Source organism: Canis aureus, chromosome 1 (genome assembly GCF_053574225.1).
Source record: "Canis aureus isolate CA01 chromosome 1, VMU_Caureus_v.1.0, whole genome shotgun sequence".
In the NCBI taxonomy this organism is placed as follows: domain Eukaryota; kingdom Metazoa; phylum Chordata; class Mammalia; order Carnivora; family Canidae; genus Canis; species Canis aureus.
In genome coordinates, this window is record NC_135611.1 from 62,025,333 (window position 1) to 62,043,977 (window position 18,645).

Below are 18,645 nucleotides of genomic sequence, written 5' to 3' on the forward strand. Positions count from 1 at the left end.
AACAAAGCCAGAAAGACTCATAAATACAGAGACCAAACTGGTCATTACCAGAGGGGGAGGAAATGGAGGATGAGCAAAATTGGTAAAGGGGATAGAGGTACAAAATTCCAATTATAAAATAAATAAGTCATGGAGATAAAAAGTACAGCATGGGGAATATAGTCAATAATATTTTAATAACATTGTATGGCAACAGACACTGTAGTAAGTAAGCCCTTTTTAATGTATAAAATTGTTGAATCACTATGTTGTACACCTGAAAGTAATATAACATCGCATGTCAACTACAGTAATAATTTTTCTTTAAAAAAAAGACAATGAGGGAATACAGAAGAGAACTGAGCTAAATCTTGAGGGTCTCTGATATTAAGAGGTCTCTGGGAAACAAAGGAAACATTTCTAGAATTTCTATTTTGTTCTTTCTCAAATGAATCTATTCTTTTTCATAGTTTGCTATTGTTCTCTTTATGTTTTGATTCCTTATTCTGGTACTTAGTCATTCTAAACATACATTTTTATATTATCTCACACCTCATTTTCCTAATATCAAAAATTTTTCATTTTCCTAATATCAAAAATAGCCCAGGATTTTTATTTCCCTCAGGTGAGGCTCCCAAGACCAGACAGACACATAGAAGTTTCCTATGAAAATGTTTTATTTTTAAGTTTTATCTGTTAAGGTAAAACCTTTGGAGAAGAGGCTTTTCTCCCCAGTTTTACTGAGCCATGATTGACATAAGTTGTATATATTTAAGGCGAACAACTTAAAGTTCTGGTATGCATATACACTGTGAAATGATTACCATAATCAGTGTAATTAACATATTCATATACCCATCTCCTCACAGTTACGCTTCCCCCTACCCCCACCCTCACAATGAGAACCCTCTTACCAAATTTCAAGTCTACAACATATTACTATTCATTGTAGCTACTATGCTGTACCTTAGGTCTCCAGAACTTACTCATCCTAACTAAAAGTTTGTACCCTTTGACCAACATCTCTCCAATTCCCAATTCCTCCACCCCCAGCCCATGGTAACCAGAATTCTTTTTTTCTTTTCTTTCTTTTTTTTTTTTCTTTGTAACCAGAATTCTACTCTGGTTCTAGAAGTCTTACTTTTTATTAGATTCTACATGTAAGTGAGATCATATGGTATATATCTTTCTTGTCTAGCTTATTTCGCTTGATGTATTTCCTTTAAGTTCATCTGTGTTCTTGCAAATGGCAAAATATCCTTCTTTTAAAGGCTGAATGGTATTTCATTATATATGCATACAATATATACATATTATACACACATACACCACATTTTCTTTATCCATTAACTCATCATCAGACACTTAGGTTGTTTCTGAATCTTGGCTAATATTAATAATGTTGCAGTGAACTTTGAGATAGTGATTTTATCTTTGGATATACACCCAGAAGTCGGCTTGCTAGATCATATGGTAGTTTTACTTTCTTGAGGAAGCTCCATACTGTTTCCATAATGCCTGTAATAATTTACATTTCCACTGACAGTATATAAAAGTTCCCATTTCTTCACATCTTTACCAACACCTGCTGTTTTTTGACCTTTTGATAATAGCCATCCTAACACACCTGAGGTGATATTTCACTGTGGCTTTGATTTGCATTTGCCTTGTCATTTGTGATGCTGAGCACCTTTTCACTGTGTCTTCTTTGGAAAAATATCTATTCAAGTCTTTCGCTCATTTTTTAATCAGGTTATTTGGGTTTTTACTACTGTGTTGTATGAATCCTTTATATATTTGGATATTAATCCCTTACTGGATATGTGATTTGCAAATATTTTCTTCCATTCTATGATCTGCCTTTTCATTTTGTTCATTATTTCCTTTGCTGCACAGATTGTTTTTTAGTTTGACATATATACTCTACACCTTAATAAATTTCTATTTGAATATCTTGTCTCCTAGGAAGATTCAAGGCCTGATCTCCAGTCTTCCCATGAACATATACTCCAATCCCAGCATCACTTGAATCTCCCACCACTCCAGGGCAGCAGGAGATGACTATTTCTGAGTGGTGGAGAAAAGGGGCTTGTAAGCAATTTTAATTTCTTCTCTTCTGTATCTTTATGTGCTGGTTTTTATGCTAAAAATAAACATTTTATAATAAGACAGACAAAACAAATATGAATTTGTAACTGTTCCCTGCAAATAAGATACTAATAATATGGACGTCTTATTCTATATGTTACAGAACTACTCATATGTCTGGAAAAAATAAAAGATCTGTTTTCTGTTTAGATGAGAGTTAGAAATGATTTGTACGTGGCTTGTCCTCAGTGGTACAGAGGGATCATTGGGAACATTAAAGAAGCCTAAAGCAACTTTCAATTGTACCTTTCTACTAATTGTCTGACCAATAAGTTATGCCAGTTTTATTTCAATATGGTACCAAATATTTAATAACAATGGAGTATTTCCTAGTCATCTGAATTTCTGGTCTACAAGACTCAAATTTGCAAATTTTTAAAAAGTAGCTATGTTGACTATATTTTCTCAATCTGCTTGTTGAATGCAGCCATAATCTAAATTGCCTACAAAGAATATTTCCTTTCTTCCATTCCATTTTTAAGGTGTCTGAGAAAATTTATTAGATAAAGAGATGGAAATAAAGGAAACTGTTGTAGGAATGTTTCCACTTAAGGAGTTCTTCCTGGTTGATATATATTTCTGTGTAAAGTTGAAGGTCTTTCATCTCTGTCAAATCTTTGATCCTAACAAAAAGAAACATGCCAGATGAGGGCAATGAAAGGAATGCTTTTAGGAAGTTCTCTTTTTTGAAGATGGTTAAATGTTGATAAGTTGCCCCTCCATTATACCTGTCCTTGAATCTTACTATGGTTGACCTCACATTTACCAAAATGAAAATACAGATAAATAAGACCTATATAATAAGTTGAGTAAATTGAATATAAAATAAATTTTGAAATTGCTACATTCAGAAATGCAGCTACAGAAAAATGAGAATTTCATTCCAGAGGGGAGAAAGAGGAGAAAGAAGAAAAAAAGCTTGTGGAGGCTCTATTTACATAGGCAAAATAAAATAAAAAGTTAAGATGCTCTCTGGGGAAACTGGTTTTTCTGAAATGTTACATCAGCCATGTAATTCCTTCTTCCCCCCTCCAACTCACCCCCAGGGTCCTTTTCTCCTTTCTAACCATGTCTTTCATATCAGTGACATGTCAAAGGTGATTTTCACGCAGAAATGCCCAATATCCATTTTTACAGTTTCCAAAGGAACTTGAACAGAATCATGTGAATGTTATTAATTCCCAACTATAATTTCTCTATACAGACTCAGAGAAAGGGTGTGAAAGCCTGTCCTTCAGCTTCTGTCAGCAGATGACAAGTTCTATTCTTTTCAGAAAAGACGAGTCTGCTGGGAGTTCATCCTGGTAAACGTGTAGAAAAGTCTAGAAAAATAAGTTTAGATGGTCTTAATTCTCCCAAGATTTCTTTAGAAACTACTTTGACTTCTTAAAACACTACAGACATGGAAGGAGGTGGTATGATTCAAACTGTTCTTCCCAGAGTTATATTCTCGAAGGGTCGGGGGTGTGTATAGCTACAGACGGTGTGAAGGATCAGCACATCACATTCCTGCCTTCTCTCAGGGCTCCTTTACCAGAAAGATCAGTACAGAAAAGTCTTTCAAATTTTCTTAAAAAGTAACATACACAAAACTTTCCAATCAGATGTTAATTATTACTCATCCGCTCCTGGGTTTGCTTTCCTTTGGAGTCATCATTGAAAATAAAGTTTTTTGTAATACTAATGTAACCCTGCAATTAGAAGTGCATGAAATATTTGTGTTTTTTTCTGTATTTCTAATTTCCCCTCCTTATACTATACTTTCCAGGAAGGATACATAGCTTTTATATGTGGGAGCAGAGGGAAGATAGACAGTAATTTATGTGTGCATCAGTAATTGGTTTTAAAAGTTCCTTGGTAAAAAATTGCTTCTAGTTTCAACAATAAATAAAATGATGCTGAGGGAATAAAATGTACTCCCTATTAAACTACAAAGAAGGCAAAAGTTTCTTGACCATTTCTGATTAACACTCTTTATTGTTCTTTTAAAATTTCAACAGATACACTTTAATTTTTTTTTAATTTTTATTTATTTATGATAGTCACAGAGAGAGAGAGAGAGGCAGAGACACAGGCAGAGGGAGAAGCAGGCTCCATGCACCGGGAGCCCGACGTGGGATTCGATCCCGGGTCTCCAGGATCGCGCCCTGGGCCAAAGGCAGGCGCCAAACCACTGCGCCACCCAGGGATCCCCAGATACACTTTAAGAAGAAAAGTGATTTTTAGTAGAAATTGTCAAGACATTTCTTTGAATGAAGTACTTTGGAAACTTACATCTCTAAAAATCTAATTTAAACATAGGAGAAGAAATTAACTGCTAGGATGACAAATTATAAATTAATTAGTGGGAAAATACCATGCATTTGTAGGAAACTTTTTCCTAAAAGGCTTAAGATTCATTTAAAAAATTTTTAATTATGATTCCCTGAAAACAAAGTAGGAGTCACACATTCCATTTTACAGATTACAGTTCAGAATTCTAAAGCAAAGAGAGATTTAATAACTTGATAAAGGTCATTGGCAAGTTCTTTACACCATGGAAACTGACACATGAGTCCTCTGGCATTCTACATAGTTTTGTATTCATTAGGGTATGTATGATTAATTTTGATACGGACAAATCTTGGACACAAACTATATTTATAGAAACAATTAATAGTCTTGACCTTAAATGTTCACAAAGTAGGAAAAATAGCCTCTGTTAGACAAATATGGTAGTGGCTAGGTGGGTGTGTTACTGATTTTACCAACAGACTCTTCCCCGAAATATTGCATCACCATTCTGTAACACATGCTTTTACCCTCTTTAATTATGTGTTTGGATGGCAAGCTACTTTCCGGAATTAGAGAAATAGCAGTTCAGCATGCAGCCTCTGAATTGAACTAGATGACCTTACCTTATAAAGGGAAGGTGAAAAAGGCACTGACCACAGGCCTGTCTGCTGGATCCAAAGATATGTTTGTGGGCAGCAATGCTGGATACTCTTGAGAAATGTGTGTCCTTTATAATCATCTTGTTAAAGTTCAGAAAAATAGGAGAAGAGGAGAGAAGAAATAAGAGGCATGGAGTTGATGTTGTTGATTGTGAGACTATTTTATCTTTGTAAATTCCTCAAGCTAAAATCGAGGCCTGGAAATGAATGAAGATAAGACACAGAAGATGGCTCCCAGGAGAGATTCAGAAAATGCAGATTAGCCAGACACGCCTATTGATGTCAGTCTAATCAAGCCTGTAATTTGTCAATTATGTAAATTTTAAAACGGTACTAGTTAAAAACATTCAAATAGCATGCACCTGTGTCCCATGTTGGAGAATCTTAATAGATTAAATTAAATTGTAACCATATTGTTTTTTATTTTGTGCCAACATAACTGAATCCCAAAACAACGCAATAGGAAATTACTAATATGATCAAAAGTCATTAATATGGCATAGAGTTATCTTTCTTGTCAAGTTTGATATAGAGTTTCTATATTTTTCCAAAACTAGGTTCAGCCCGACTTCCCTTAGTGGTTTTGAAAATGCAAACAGAGCAAGCTGAGATGGTGTATTGCCTCCAACTCTATTCCCACAGGTGGATTTAAGTTAGTGCTACACAGTCCAAACTGTTAAAAAAAATTGGCAGCTGTACTAGTGCAGTCTGAAGTTCATTCCAACAATCTTAAGAGAGAGCAACATAGCAAGATTCTTTTTAAGAATGTGGATTCCTTTACTAATATTTCAGAGTTGTATGTGTAGGAGGGATCTTACACAATCATTTCACCTAATAGATAAGGAAGCTGAGTGCAGATGGGTCATCTGATTTGTCCAAGGACACACAGTTAACATGCAGTTAGAAGGCCAAGAACTCTCATTTCTTGGCTAATAGGTGTTTGTAATGGTAGCCTTTGTATAGTTGCTGTTTTGCTTTTTGATATGTTTAGTTGTCATGATATTCTTTACCCATCTTTACCAATCTATAAAGTTCATCTCAAAGTTCTCAGTGGGAAGTAAAAAGAAGGCATGGACTTTGAAGATATTAAAGTGCAAATGTTCACAGGCTTAAAACAGAAGTAGACTAAATATGCAGTCTCAAAAAACTTGAGATTTTGTCCTTGTGTCAGCTCTTTCTTAAGAGCTATGGACTGCAATTTGCTCCACCGCTTGGAGTTTATTTTCTCCTTTAGAAAGTAAGAACCACAGTCTTTGCCTTGCCTATCTTAATGGGTGGTCAGAAATCTGAAAACCAATCATTTGGATTAAAACATTTTATAAACTGTAAAGTGCCTCAAGTATCGGGCATCATCACAGGATGCCATTCAACTTTTTGAAGATCTCAAAACTGGTTCTTAACTAATGACAAATAATAACACTAGTACAGCGAGAGAGGCTTACCATGAAGCCATTGGTTAGAAGAGGCAAATTTGATCCAAGATCTCTACTGCCCAGGAGTTCCAGTTTCTACAGACCTACAGGTAAGCATATTCTTTCACAAATGGAAAACTTTTTACCCTTTTCAGCTTAGAGTGAAGTGCTGATTGAGATAACTGCTATTATTCATTTGACCATCAATTTCCAAAGTAGTAAAGGCAATTATTTCTGATGACCTTTATTACCTGAGAGAAAAAGAGGTGATGCTACATCTTACACAAAAAATATTGTTTGGGCCTCAAGCATTGATATATAAGAAACATTTTTCTAATGTAGTATTTTAAAATAGTGTTTATTTTATATTCTTTGCAAGCTCTAGAGTGTTGTATAAACAATGAAAATATTTAGTGTTTAAAATCCTTTGGAAGGAATAATAATTTTCTGTTGTTATTCTATTGCAAATTCTATATCTTTTCCTGATATAACTTTTTATATTATGAAAATAATTTGAAAGTCTGGTATAAGACTTAGATCAGTTTATCTATGCCAGATGAGTTCTTTTTGGGCTGACAGATTAAATTAATTGAAAGAAAGAAGGAGGGAGGGAGGGAAGGAAGGAAGGAAGGAAGGAAGGAAGGAAGGAAGGAAGGAAGGAAGGAAGGAAGGAAGGAAAGAAGGAGAAAAGAAGAAAGAGAAAGAAAGAAAGAAAGAAAGAAAGAAAGAAAGAAAGAAAGAAAGAAAGAAAGAAAAAAGAAAAAAGAAAGAAAAAAGAAAGAAAGAAAGAAAGAAAGAAAGAAAGAAAGAAAGAAAGAAAGAAAGAAAGGAAGGAAGGAAGGAAGGAGAGGGAGAGGAATGAAGGGAGGAAAGGAAGGAGAAAAGAAAAAGAAAGAAGGAAAGAAAGAAAAGGAAGGAAGGAAAGAAACTCTTGGAATGAAGTATTCATTAACTATTCATTTGTTCATTTTTTAAAATTATTTTAAATGTATTTTTAATGTTTTGTAGATTTTTGCATACAACTTATGCTGGTTTATCAGTATTGTTTTAGAATCAAAATATTTAGGGAGGAAATAATATTTATATATAGTGAAAATAACATTTATTATCTTTTATTCCAAAGTATCTGCACTTTCTAAGGGCATCAGTATCTTCTTCATTGCCTAGTAAATAATACTGTTTATTCTATTCCTTTGTCATTCTCCATCTCTCTAAATAGTTTGTATCTAGTAGAGTGCAACTTATAAGCTTTTACAGACTTACAATTCAAAAGTTCTTTGCCTAATTTACCTAGTTACTCTCATTTTGTTTCTTTAGTACAGAGGCCAGTAAAGTATTGCCTAGGGGTCTAATCTAACCCTCCATTTTTTATTTGTAAATAAAGTTTTATTGGAACACAACTGTGCTCATTTCTTTATATTTTGCCTATGGCTACATGTGCTCTACACTGGAGGAACCAAGTGGTTGTGACAGAAACTGCGTGGCACACAAATCCTAAAATATTCACTATCTGTCCCATCATAGAAAAAAGCTTGGTAATCCCTACTTTATAGGATAGGATCATTGTTCCTCAGTTTTATTAATTGTGAGGGCATGAGTACTTCCTCTCCCAGCTCTTCTTCTAGATCCCTAGAAAATAACATGCCCCTCAGAAATTCAAAAATGGGAAATATAAGTATATTTATATATATATATATATATATATATATATATATATATATACATGCCACTCTTTCCTTCTCAGTGGGATTCTACATGGCACCTGGATGATTGGAAAGTGGCTACTCATTCTTATGCCACTGCACATCATTAATAATGAGTTACTGATTTATGATGCACAAAACTATCACACAAATGTCACTATCTTCCTCTCCAGACATCTCATCTTCCATAGTATCACATCTTGACCCAAAGATTATCTTGAGTCAATCTTCAAGATAAGTGTCAAAGTGTCTTCTCTGTCCCTTACTCAATGAGATCATCCTATGTTTAGAGTTCTGCTCTAAAACTTTTTCCTAAAATGGTTCATAATCTCCCACTTCCCCTTCTCTTTCTATTCATACACCCCTCTATGTCCACACACTCCTATATCATATTGGCCCAGTCATTATTCCCATTCTTACCTCCAAGTGTTTGTTCTCTTGGACCACACACACTGTCTAGCATGCACTTAGCCATGAGCCAGCTTCTACCCATATGCATAAGGTCAACCTCTTAGAAAGTGACAGAACAAGATAAAAGAAACTTGGGTTCCTGGAAGACCCACTGGGGCAGAGCCATCTGCCTACCCTGATGCTTCCATCTACCGCTGAACCATTATGAGGATGAAATAAACCCTCCTTGTGTCTGAGCCACTATAAGCCACTATATTATTGGCATATCTGTCATATCAGAATGGTCTGACCTCTCATACAAAACTAATTTCATTAATATAGTCCTAGATTCCCATTAAGCCTATTTTTTTGAGTAGTTTTATTGGCAATAGAAAGTTAAATACAGAATTCAGAATAAAGTAATAACTTTTTTGTCTCTTCCCATTTATTTCCTTAATCCTCATGTAACTTTAAAACATAAAATTAAGGGCAGCCCAGGTGACTCAGCGGTTTAGCACCGCCTTCAGCCCAGGGCATGATCCTGGAGACCCAGGATCGAGTCCCACGTCAGGCTCCCTGCATGGCGCCTGCTTCTCCCTCTGCCTGTGTCTTTGCCTTTCTCTCTCTCTCTCTCTCTCTCTCTCTGTCTTTCATGAATAAATAAAATCTTTAAAAACATAAAATTAAAATCTTTCTTCCATTTTGGGTTAATTTAATTTATGTTTAGAATAATAATGCATATTATATTTTTGGTAAAAATTCAGTCTTTCCTGTCCAGGGAAACAAATCTTTGATGCATTCTCTGAGGTAAGTGAAAGCTCTGTATCTTAATGACTTTGATTGACTAATTATTGATCAGAGGACTGTGTCCCAATGGTTATTTATCTTCAGACAAAAAGATGTTATTAAAATAACTTTGGTTATATTTAAGTTTAGTTGCATTAATGTCTTGGTGAATGTTGATAACCAAATATTCTCCAGGACAACTAAGCAAGTTTTTCATTGATTTTAAATATACTTGCTTTCATCATACAAGAACCATCAATGACTCCTTATGCCTAATTATCAAAGTGAAATGCAGAATGAGGGTGTTTATTTATACAGTAGAGAAAAGTTGATTAGGGTAGGGTCAATTAAATGGTTATAAGCTTTTAAATTCTGGCCAGGTATTTTATTTTAACCTTTTGATAAAAAAATTAAAATGTTTAGGGAGTAAATCTTAACACAATTATAAAATTCTAGGGAAGTGCAAATCTCTTGAGAAAATGGGGCCTGTAGAAAATATAAACATATTATACAAAAATAAAGCCTCTCCCATGAAGGGCCACTAATGACCTTAAAAGAAATTAAACAGTGACCAGTAAGGAGTGCAGGATCAGCCTGAGAGATTTTGACAAACAGATTGGAAATCTATAAATTAGAGTTGTTTTAATTCATCATTAAGTCAATGTCCCTTAAAAAACTAATACTCCTGAAAAAGCAAACCTATTTAAAATAGTTGGGTTTGATTTATGTTCACATTGATTTTACCTATAGGCTTTAAATTTTCCAACACGATGACAACTATAAGATAAATCTCATATACATCAGGGATTTTCTCTTTTGGCCGACAAGTAAAAAACAATATACCTTTTCAATGGCAAATAGGAATGTGATCAATCACAAGGAAGGAAACACAATACTTTATATTCAAAGTGCTAAAGATTTAAATGCCTTCTTGATGAAGAATATTTAGAATAAGCTATGCCATAAACTTCAGAATCTTGTCAGCCCCTAACACCCCCATGGCATGAGGACTGCAAAACTGTTTTAAGACAGGTAATGTCTGTAGTAATCTGTTTCAGAAAGGGAAAGAAGGGGAAAGGAAAACGCTTTAAAAAAATAATGGGGACAAAATAACAAGAAACAGACTTAAGCTACCAGAAGTTTTCATGGAGCAGTAAAAACTGTCACTTTTCCTCTGATGGGCTGAAAAGTACCACATTTTCCAGACTTCAAACAGCTTTTATGTGACTTCTTCCTAGTTTATTTCCCAACAATGAACTATATTTTTAGCTTATTAAATATCATAGTAAAGATGTGCAGGAAATACACTTAAACCTTAAGTCTTTGTGAAGCCTCGATCAAGGAAATTGAACTCGTTATTTATTTATTTATTTATTTATTTATTTATTTATTTATTTATTTATTTATTTATTTTCCCATTGAAATTAGGCACCAGCCAAATGCCAGTTGGGTATTCAGGAATATTAGAGTGTCACTGGTTTTAGTAGGTTGAATTTTCAGTCACATTATCATATTATGTTTCAAATAAATTTTAGCCTACTAAGAGATATGAGGATCTCAAGATTTATGCTCTCTTCTTTGAGAATTGTGCTCTTTTATTTGGGGAGGAGCATTTCTTTGTAACTGTCTTAGACTTTGATCAGAAGAAAGAAGAAAAGATAAAGTATTTATTATAGCGTGTGGAGTTTTTTTCCCACATGGATAAGGGGAAGAGAAAAAAATGTAATATATTATTAAAATATTTTCAGGTATTTTCGGATAAAACCTTATTTTTATTTGCATGTTTTGAGTAATTCTCCCTATGAACCCTTAAGTATATCATAAGTCCAAACAATTTTAATGGCATTTCCCCCCAACACCGCCAAGTATGTTTAGGCCTCTGACAAAAACATTTTCTATATCTGTTCTAAATGTCCTTCAGTGGTGTTCCCAGTATCTGAGAAAGTTTCAAAACTCCTCATGCAAAGTATGGATAAACTAATGAAGGAAAAAAAAAAAAGAAGGGAAAGATTAATTTAAAATTTTGAAATGAACTTCTAGTAACAAAATGCAACTTTAAAAATCCTTAATATTTTTATTAAATGTTTACTAAACCACATAATCAGTTGGTATGATTAGAGAAGTAAACTGGAAGGTGAGCAGATACAGTTACTGAAGAAATTTTCTTTCTATCTGGGATTATGTCATGGATACAGTGTTGGTTTACATCAGTTTGGGACACTTACAGAGGAATGAATTTTTCAGATGGCAACTACTCAGATACCTTTCTCTACCTCCAAAAGTACAGAAAATTAAATTACAGAACTAATTAGCTAAGTTAGGATTGAATGTAGAGCATCTGTCCTATCAGAATACCTAACAGAATTCCATAAGTAGCAAGAGTAGGCTTCATAGATAACCAGGTTTGAGCCTTGGTTCTACTATTCATGGAGTGGTGGTAGGGAAGGCGATTGTAGGAGGGAGGAACCTTAGATGAGTGACTTCATGCACTCAGCACATTCTTGCTGAGAAGTTATCATGCATTCATCTGTCTGACAGAAATAATAATTCTCACATCATAACATAATTGTGAGGGTCAAATGAATTAGTGAATATAAAGTACTTAGCAGAGTGCCAGGCATACACCAATAGCTTGATGTAGGGCAGTTACTGTCATTATAATAAGTGCAAATAGCTAATAAAAAGCTTACCTTTGGGGATCTATTGTCCAAAAGTACATATGTAAATAACCATAGATAAAAAGTTAGTTTACACAGAGATTAGCCAGTAAGGCTTATAAGAAAAGGTTCTTAAATTCTCTCTAGATATTTGTTGCTTGCTCATAATGTTATCTCCTGAATTAAAATCCAACAATAAAATAACATGCTACTTATTAAAGAATCAATTTTTAGTAGAAAAAAGCATTATTGAATGTGTATATATGAACCTGTTCTTATTGCTGTAGGCCAGAGATTGTCAAAGTACGGTCCATAGAAATCTGGGAGCTTTAAAGACACTTCAGGAAAACTACTTTCATTATAATGCTATGCTATTATTTGTGTTTTTTCAACTTGTTACATTCGCGCTAATGGTGCAAAAGCAATAGTGGGTATAATTGCTGGTGTCTTAGCAGAAATCAAGGCAATGGCACCAAACTCCAGTAGTGGCCATTATATTCTGTACCATTACTAGCAGTGAAGGAAAAAAAAAAGCCAGTTTATTATGTAAGAGTATCATTAATAAAGTAGTAGAAATATTGATTTTATTAAATCTAAACCCTGGTGTGCACAGATTTTCACTGTTTTGTGTGACAGATAAGGCAGTTCAGCTACATATCAAAGTATAATGACAGTCTTGAGGAAAAGCACCTGTATAGTTGTTAGAGTCGTAAGATGACTTAGCCACATTTTTCATGGGATTGTTCTTACTTGAAATAATGACAAGGAATGGTTAATTCGACTTGAGTGTCTGGAAGGCATGTTGTCAAATATAAATGAAGTGAGCTTGTCATTTTAAGGAAAACAAGTGACACTATGTGTTACCAATAACAAAATTTAAAATGTTGGGAAACCAGTTATGTGCCACAGTGAATTTGATGAATTCCAAATACCAGATGTTGAAAGACTAATCTGAAATCAGTGGTGATATTAACAAATAGATTTTTTACATTGTATAATGAAATGTATTAATCTTTGGAAGATTTGCATAACTCCATGAATTGAGTCTTCTAATTACCAATGCATCATGTTACTACTATATACATATACATGCTATATATGTATACACACACACACACACACACTAACACACAAAAGATCTAAAGGTCCAGTCAAATTCAAGGTAGATCAGTAGATTTTAATATGAGAGACTATGAAAAGTTCATAGCCATGGTTTCACAGATTCTACATACAACTAACTTTTGAAAAACTACGATTTGTTGAGTTTTAGGGTAGTATTAAGGAGAAGATCCACATTTATCTGAAAAAGCTTTTAAAATAAATCCTTCCCTTTCCAACTATATATTTTGTGTGAGGCTGAATTTTCTTCATAAATTCCAACCAAAACAGTATATTTCAATAGACTGAATACAAAAACAGGAATAAGAATCCAGCTGTCTCCTGAAGCTAGACAATATATATATAGTTTTGCAATTCCATTTCTCATTAATATTTTTTGAAAATGGTTATTTTTTCATAAATGTCACTTTGTTAACGTATAATAGGTTTATTATTGCCATTTTTAACTATAACGTTTGTTTTAATTTTATGTGGAATGTAATATTAATAGTCATAGATATAATTCACTAAAGCTTTTTGAGGTTGTCCACAGTTTTTAAAAAATGCAATTTAATCTTGAGACCAAAAGGTTTGAGAACCTCTAAAATTCAATGATCTGAGATTCCTTAAGTCAGAAAAAAAAAAAACAAACCAAGGTAAACCCCAAATAGGTTAACATAAGGCTATAATATAGATAATGAAAACAAATAGGAGGGATATTTAACAAGGTGAAACGATAGTTCGTTGTAAAGGTCAACAAAATTGATAAGCCCCTAGCTCGACTGATCAACAAAAAAGGTGAAAGAGCATAAATTACCAAAATGAAGGATGAAAGGGATTCATCACAACACATTCTACGAATCCTAAAAGAAAGGGAAATTTCATAGAAATGTAAGGCAGTATTGAGTGCCCATCTGAAAGATATTGTGAATTTAACGTGAAACCAGTTAGTGTCTTCTTTTCCAGTAATGTTCAACTACTTTGATTTAGCGAAGAGTAATTGGATAGTTAACCAGGGTTGTGGAATTGTCAGAACGAACAAATTTGAGTCCATGAGAGAGAACAGGGAGGTTATGAGAGTTTGTACAACCATCCACTCTCCTTAACATCATCAGAGTAAAACAATTACCACAGACCTTTCACTTCAAATCTATTACTAAATATGGTGTGAAAGGGATTCCCTTTTCTGGAAGTCCTGGTCATTCTACCCATGACCTCCATGGTTGTCAGTGGAAGAAGGAAATGGTAGAGGCCCACTGCCCTGATAATTCTGTCTGGTGTTTTGGGTTTTTTTTGTTTTTTTCATTCAAGTATAATTAACAGTGTTATATTAGCTTCAGGTGTACAATACAAGGAATCAACAATTTCAGATATTCTCAGTGCTCATCAAAATAAGTATACTCTTAATCCCCTTAAACCTATGTCACCCATCCCCCTACCCACCCACCCCCCTCTGGTAAGCACCAGTTAGTTCTTTGTATTTAACCAAAATTAAACTACTGGGACTATATCAAAATAAAAAGCTTTTGCACAATGAAGGAAACCATCAATAAAACAAAAAGAAAATCTACTGAATAGACGAAATGATATATCTGATAAGGAGTTAATATCCAAATGATATATGGATAAGGAGTTAATATCCAAAATATATAAAGAACTTATACAACTCAACACCAATAAAACAATCCATTTAAAAATGAGCAGAGGACCTGAATATACATTTTTCCTAAGCAGATACAGACGAAAAACAGACATGAAAATATGCTCAACATCACTAATCATCAGGAAAATTTAATTTGAAACCATGGTGAGATATCACTTTACATCTGCTTAGCTTTTGGCTTTTGCCTCCCTGTATTTTTATCAGTCATTCAACCATGAACACTATTATCTCAGGTATCTCATCCCTTAGTGGGATATTGAGAACTTATCTCTCACCCTGCTCAAATGAAAACTTGGTTGTCATGTATTTCTTGAGCCTCACACAATTCTTAGATGAGAGAGGAGGCCTCTTTTTCTTGGTGACAGGAATCATGTGACAAAATTTCAGACACCAAAGATTTGATAGAAGTGAGAACATCATGACCCACAGTCAGTAACATCGTCCTCGTGCAATCTCACTTATCTTCTAAAAAGCTCACTGTAAGGTCATTACACTTTTGATCTGTAAGCCAGCAAGAGATCAATTCTATGCAGGCTGATGATCTATCTTTAGAGCTTGCTGGAGTTCTTGGCTCTTCTAAAGTTCATCATGTGAAATGTCTCAGTATCTTTGATAATGTTATCATCCAACAAGCACATGAGCTTACTCAACACTACTGGTCTGTACTAAAATATAGTACTGGGCTCTGTTGCTCTAGACTCAAAATCTACCTCAGAAACACATAGATCTGCATTTCTAATTCATTTATTTCATAGTGTCATTTGGTATTGTAATTATAAGTAACTATATTTATAATAGCTAACATTTGTTGAGTGCCATCCAAAATGTATTATGTGGATTAATTCATTTAATCTTTTCAGCATTTTTATTAGATGGGAACTATTATCATTCCTATTTTAAAGGTAAGGCAACTAAATCACAGAGCAAGTAACCTGTCCAATGTGAAGTTAACATCTGTAAAGCTACAATTTGAACTCTTCCATCCTGGCTCTAAATGTTGTAATACCCACATGATATTGCCCCAATAACTAACTGGTTTAAATAAGAGAGAAAAAAATTTTAATAGATTTTTCATCCTGTTTATCCTAAAATCTTCTTTTAGATTACCCTGTATTTAAAATATCATAGATCTGATTATTTAGCTTTGAGGAAGTCATGTTTGCATGAAAAAGAATCTGACCTCCAGACTAGTAGAATTCTCTAAATCCTCCTTCCTGTATTATAGTAAAAAAAAAAAAAATTAATAATAATAATAATAATGTCAATCCATATGAAATTGCTGTCATTTTACCTTTTTGACTAACAAAATGGCAATTTTGTGTGGCTCAATGTAATGGAGAAACTACAAATCCATATTTAGTCTAGCTCTCTGCTTTATTTCAGGAGTATGATGATTTTCCCCATCATTCATGATCTCTTTTATGGTCTCCCTTCTGTCAGAACAAACACTATTTCTTGATGAGAGAGCAAGTCAGGGCCAGAGGCATAGGCTATAACCAGGGAGAAAATAATTTCTTACAAGATGGCACTTGGCCCATGATGTCTAAAGCCTGCTGACCTTGGCCTCATTTGCCCTATGAGCTCCTCAGTCCAAGCGCCCAGTAATGTGAGATGTGATTTGCCTCAGAAAGTAGATTCAATCCAAACCTTTATTTTAGTTTTTTTCAAAGGGCCTCCTCTTGAAATCCAACAGCAAAAGTCAGTTTTTCTGATTGAAAAGTTAATTATAATGGTTCTGAGAATACCAGTGTCAGACACTCAGGAATCATAATACCTACAATGTGCTAAATTCCTCATTTCTCCCACAGGATTTTTCAGTGCTAAAAACAGCATCGATGCCAGCATTCCTGGCAAAAGCACTGCTAATTGACAATCAGATGGATCTAGCTAATGTGTTTACTGAGTGTGAACAGGAAAGGTTGTCATATTCAGAAGTTCCAAGATAGTTTTCTTTCTTTAGAAAATGCGTATCTTCCCGTGACAAGCAGCAGTTCTCACGTGTTTTAGTCTGTGCTGTGGGCCACCACTGAGTCAGAACAGGGGTGACTTCTGGGCTATTGCAAGTGCCATTTTCTATACTTGACAAGTGTAGCAGTCTGGATATACTCACCACATGAGAAAATTGACACAATAGTCATTTTAAAATTTCCCCAGCAAGCCTATAGAAGGTATGACAGTATGAGAGGTGGCACCCAGAAGATAAATGGTAGGGTCAGGGAAGAGGAACGCGGTTGTTATTGCTGACACAGACCATTCTTCCTGTCAGCAAGATGTCACCAGCATGTCTTTCACTATGAAGTGATATGTTTCAGAGATACAAATAAGAGAATATAATTTCTGCCCACTTCAGAAAGAGATAAGTATGAACACCTAAAAATGACACATCAATATGAAGCAGACTGTGGAATAACTAATGACTCTTGGTTTTAAAATCCTCTTTCCCCAAATTTCTTTTTATTTATTTATTTTTAAATTTTTATTTATTTATGATAGTCACAGAGAGAGAGAGAGAGAGGCAGAGACATAGGCAGAGGGAGAAGCAGGCTCCATGCACCGGGAGCCCGACGTGGGATGCAATCCCGGGTCTCCAGGATCATGCCCTGGGCCAAAGGCAGGCGCTAAACCGCTACGCCACCCAGGGATCCCCTTTCCCCAAATTTCTAACAACAGTTAACAAAATGAGTGTCATTATATAGGAAGATGTATAACCTTATAAGTATTTTGGAAGCTATCTCTACAAGCTCTCATATACTAATGTATCACGCTGGAAAACTGTCTGCAATCAGAGTGATGAAAAGAAAGAAGAAAACAAGCTACTAATAGCTGGAGGAAAAAATATAAGAACTTTCTTCATGATAGTGAAATAAGCCTGCTCTTGGCAGGAACTTAGATACCATATAATCCAATTGTCTTCTCTTTACAAATAAGGAAACTAAGCCCAGAAAAGGTAAGGAATATGTATTTTTGAAAAGCATTTTATTAAAAATCAGTACAACCTTCAATTTTCTTTTAAGATTTTTTTTTAATTTTTGTTTCTGTCAAGAAACAGAATGTCTGAACTACCAAACGTTGAAAATAGACTTGCAGTTCTGTACCATACTCGGAAGCCAGTTAGGTATACTCTGTGTGGTTCTTGGAAAAAGAAATAATATGCTTATCCTGTATGTCTCCTTCTCAGATACCTCAATTAGCAAAACTCTCAACAAAAAGATACGCATTAAAGACCGTTTATTGTGGAAAAATAAGTGATTTTGAGGTTAAAAGAATTAAAATCCAAACAGTTAAGGCTGTTTGATGTGGAGTACGATTCTGCCTAAGCCCCATTTTGCCACATTACAAAATATATTTAATACTACCTGGCCTGCCACAAAGTCCTTTGAGAATAGATTTAAGCCTTGAACTGAATTATTCCCGATACATGACTGAACACATTTACCTTATTTTGGTCAAAATTCTATTTTGAATACTAAAATTATACAAAGATTAGAAAGAATAATAATAACTCACAGGGTTATTAGATGAGACACTGATACATTAAAGTACAAAATATTACATAACAAATATGGTAAATATTCAGTATTCTTTGTTCATTAATTAATATATTCAACAAATATGGAGTATTTATTCTGTGTAAACCACTACTGTGGTGGGGTTTTTTGAGTAATAGAACAATAAACTTTACCCAAATCCTATTTTGAGAGTATATTACTATAAATGTCTTTAATATAATGGATAAGAGATGCTATTATAAATGAATGGCCAAGCTACTCTCAGCAGGGGTTCATGGAAAATTGTCCATGCCAGTTGGTATATAAGAAAAGACTGATGAAAACGTTTATTGTCCCAACTGGACATAGGCCAGACTAACTAAAGGGG

The 18,645-nt window shown here is 34.3% G+C and overlaps 1 protein-coding gene across 7 annotated transcripts in view; it reads right to left on the reverse strand.

Moving 5' to 3' along the window:
* Positions 1-18,645, reverse strand: part of LOC144316120 (uncharacterized) — a 480,356-nt gene that overhangs the window by 236,859 nt on the left and 224,852 nt on the right. For 2 of the 7 annotated variants that reach the window (XR_013381992.1, XR_013381996.1), the window contains exon 1: positions 946-1,045. The exons of the other annotated variants lie outside the window; for them this stretch is intronic. The gene's annotated coding sequence lies outside the window, so the exon portion shown is untranslated. Of the gene's footprint in view, positions 1-945; positions 1,046-18,645 lie in introns of those variants that run through there. 7 annotated transcript variants of the gene reach the window in all.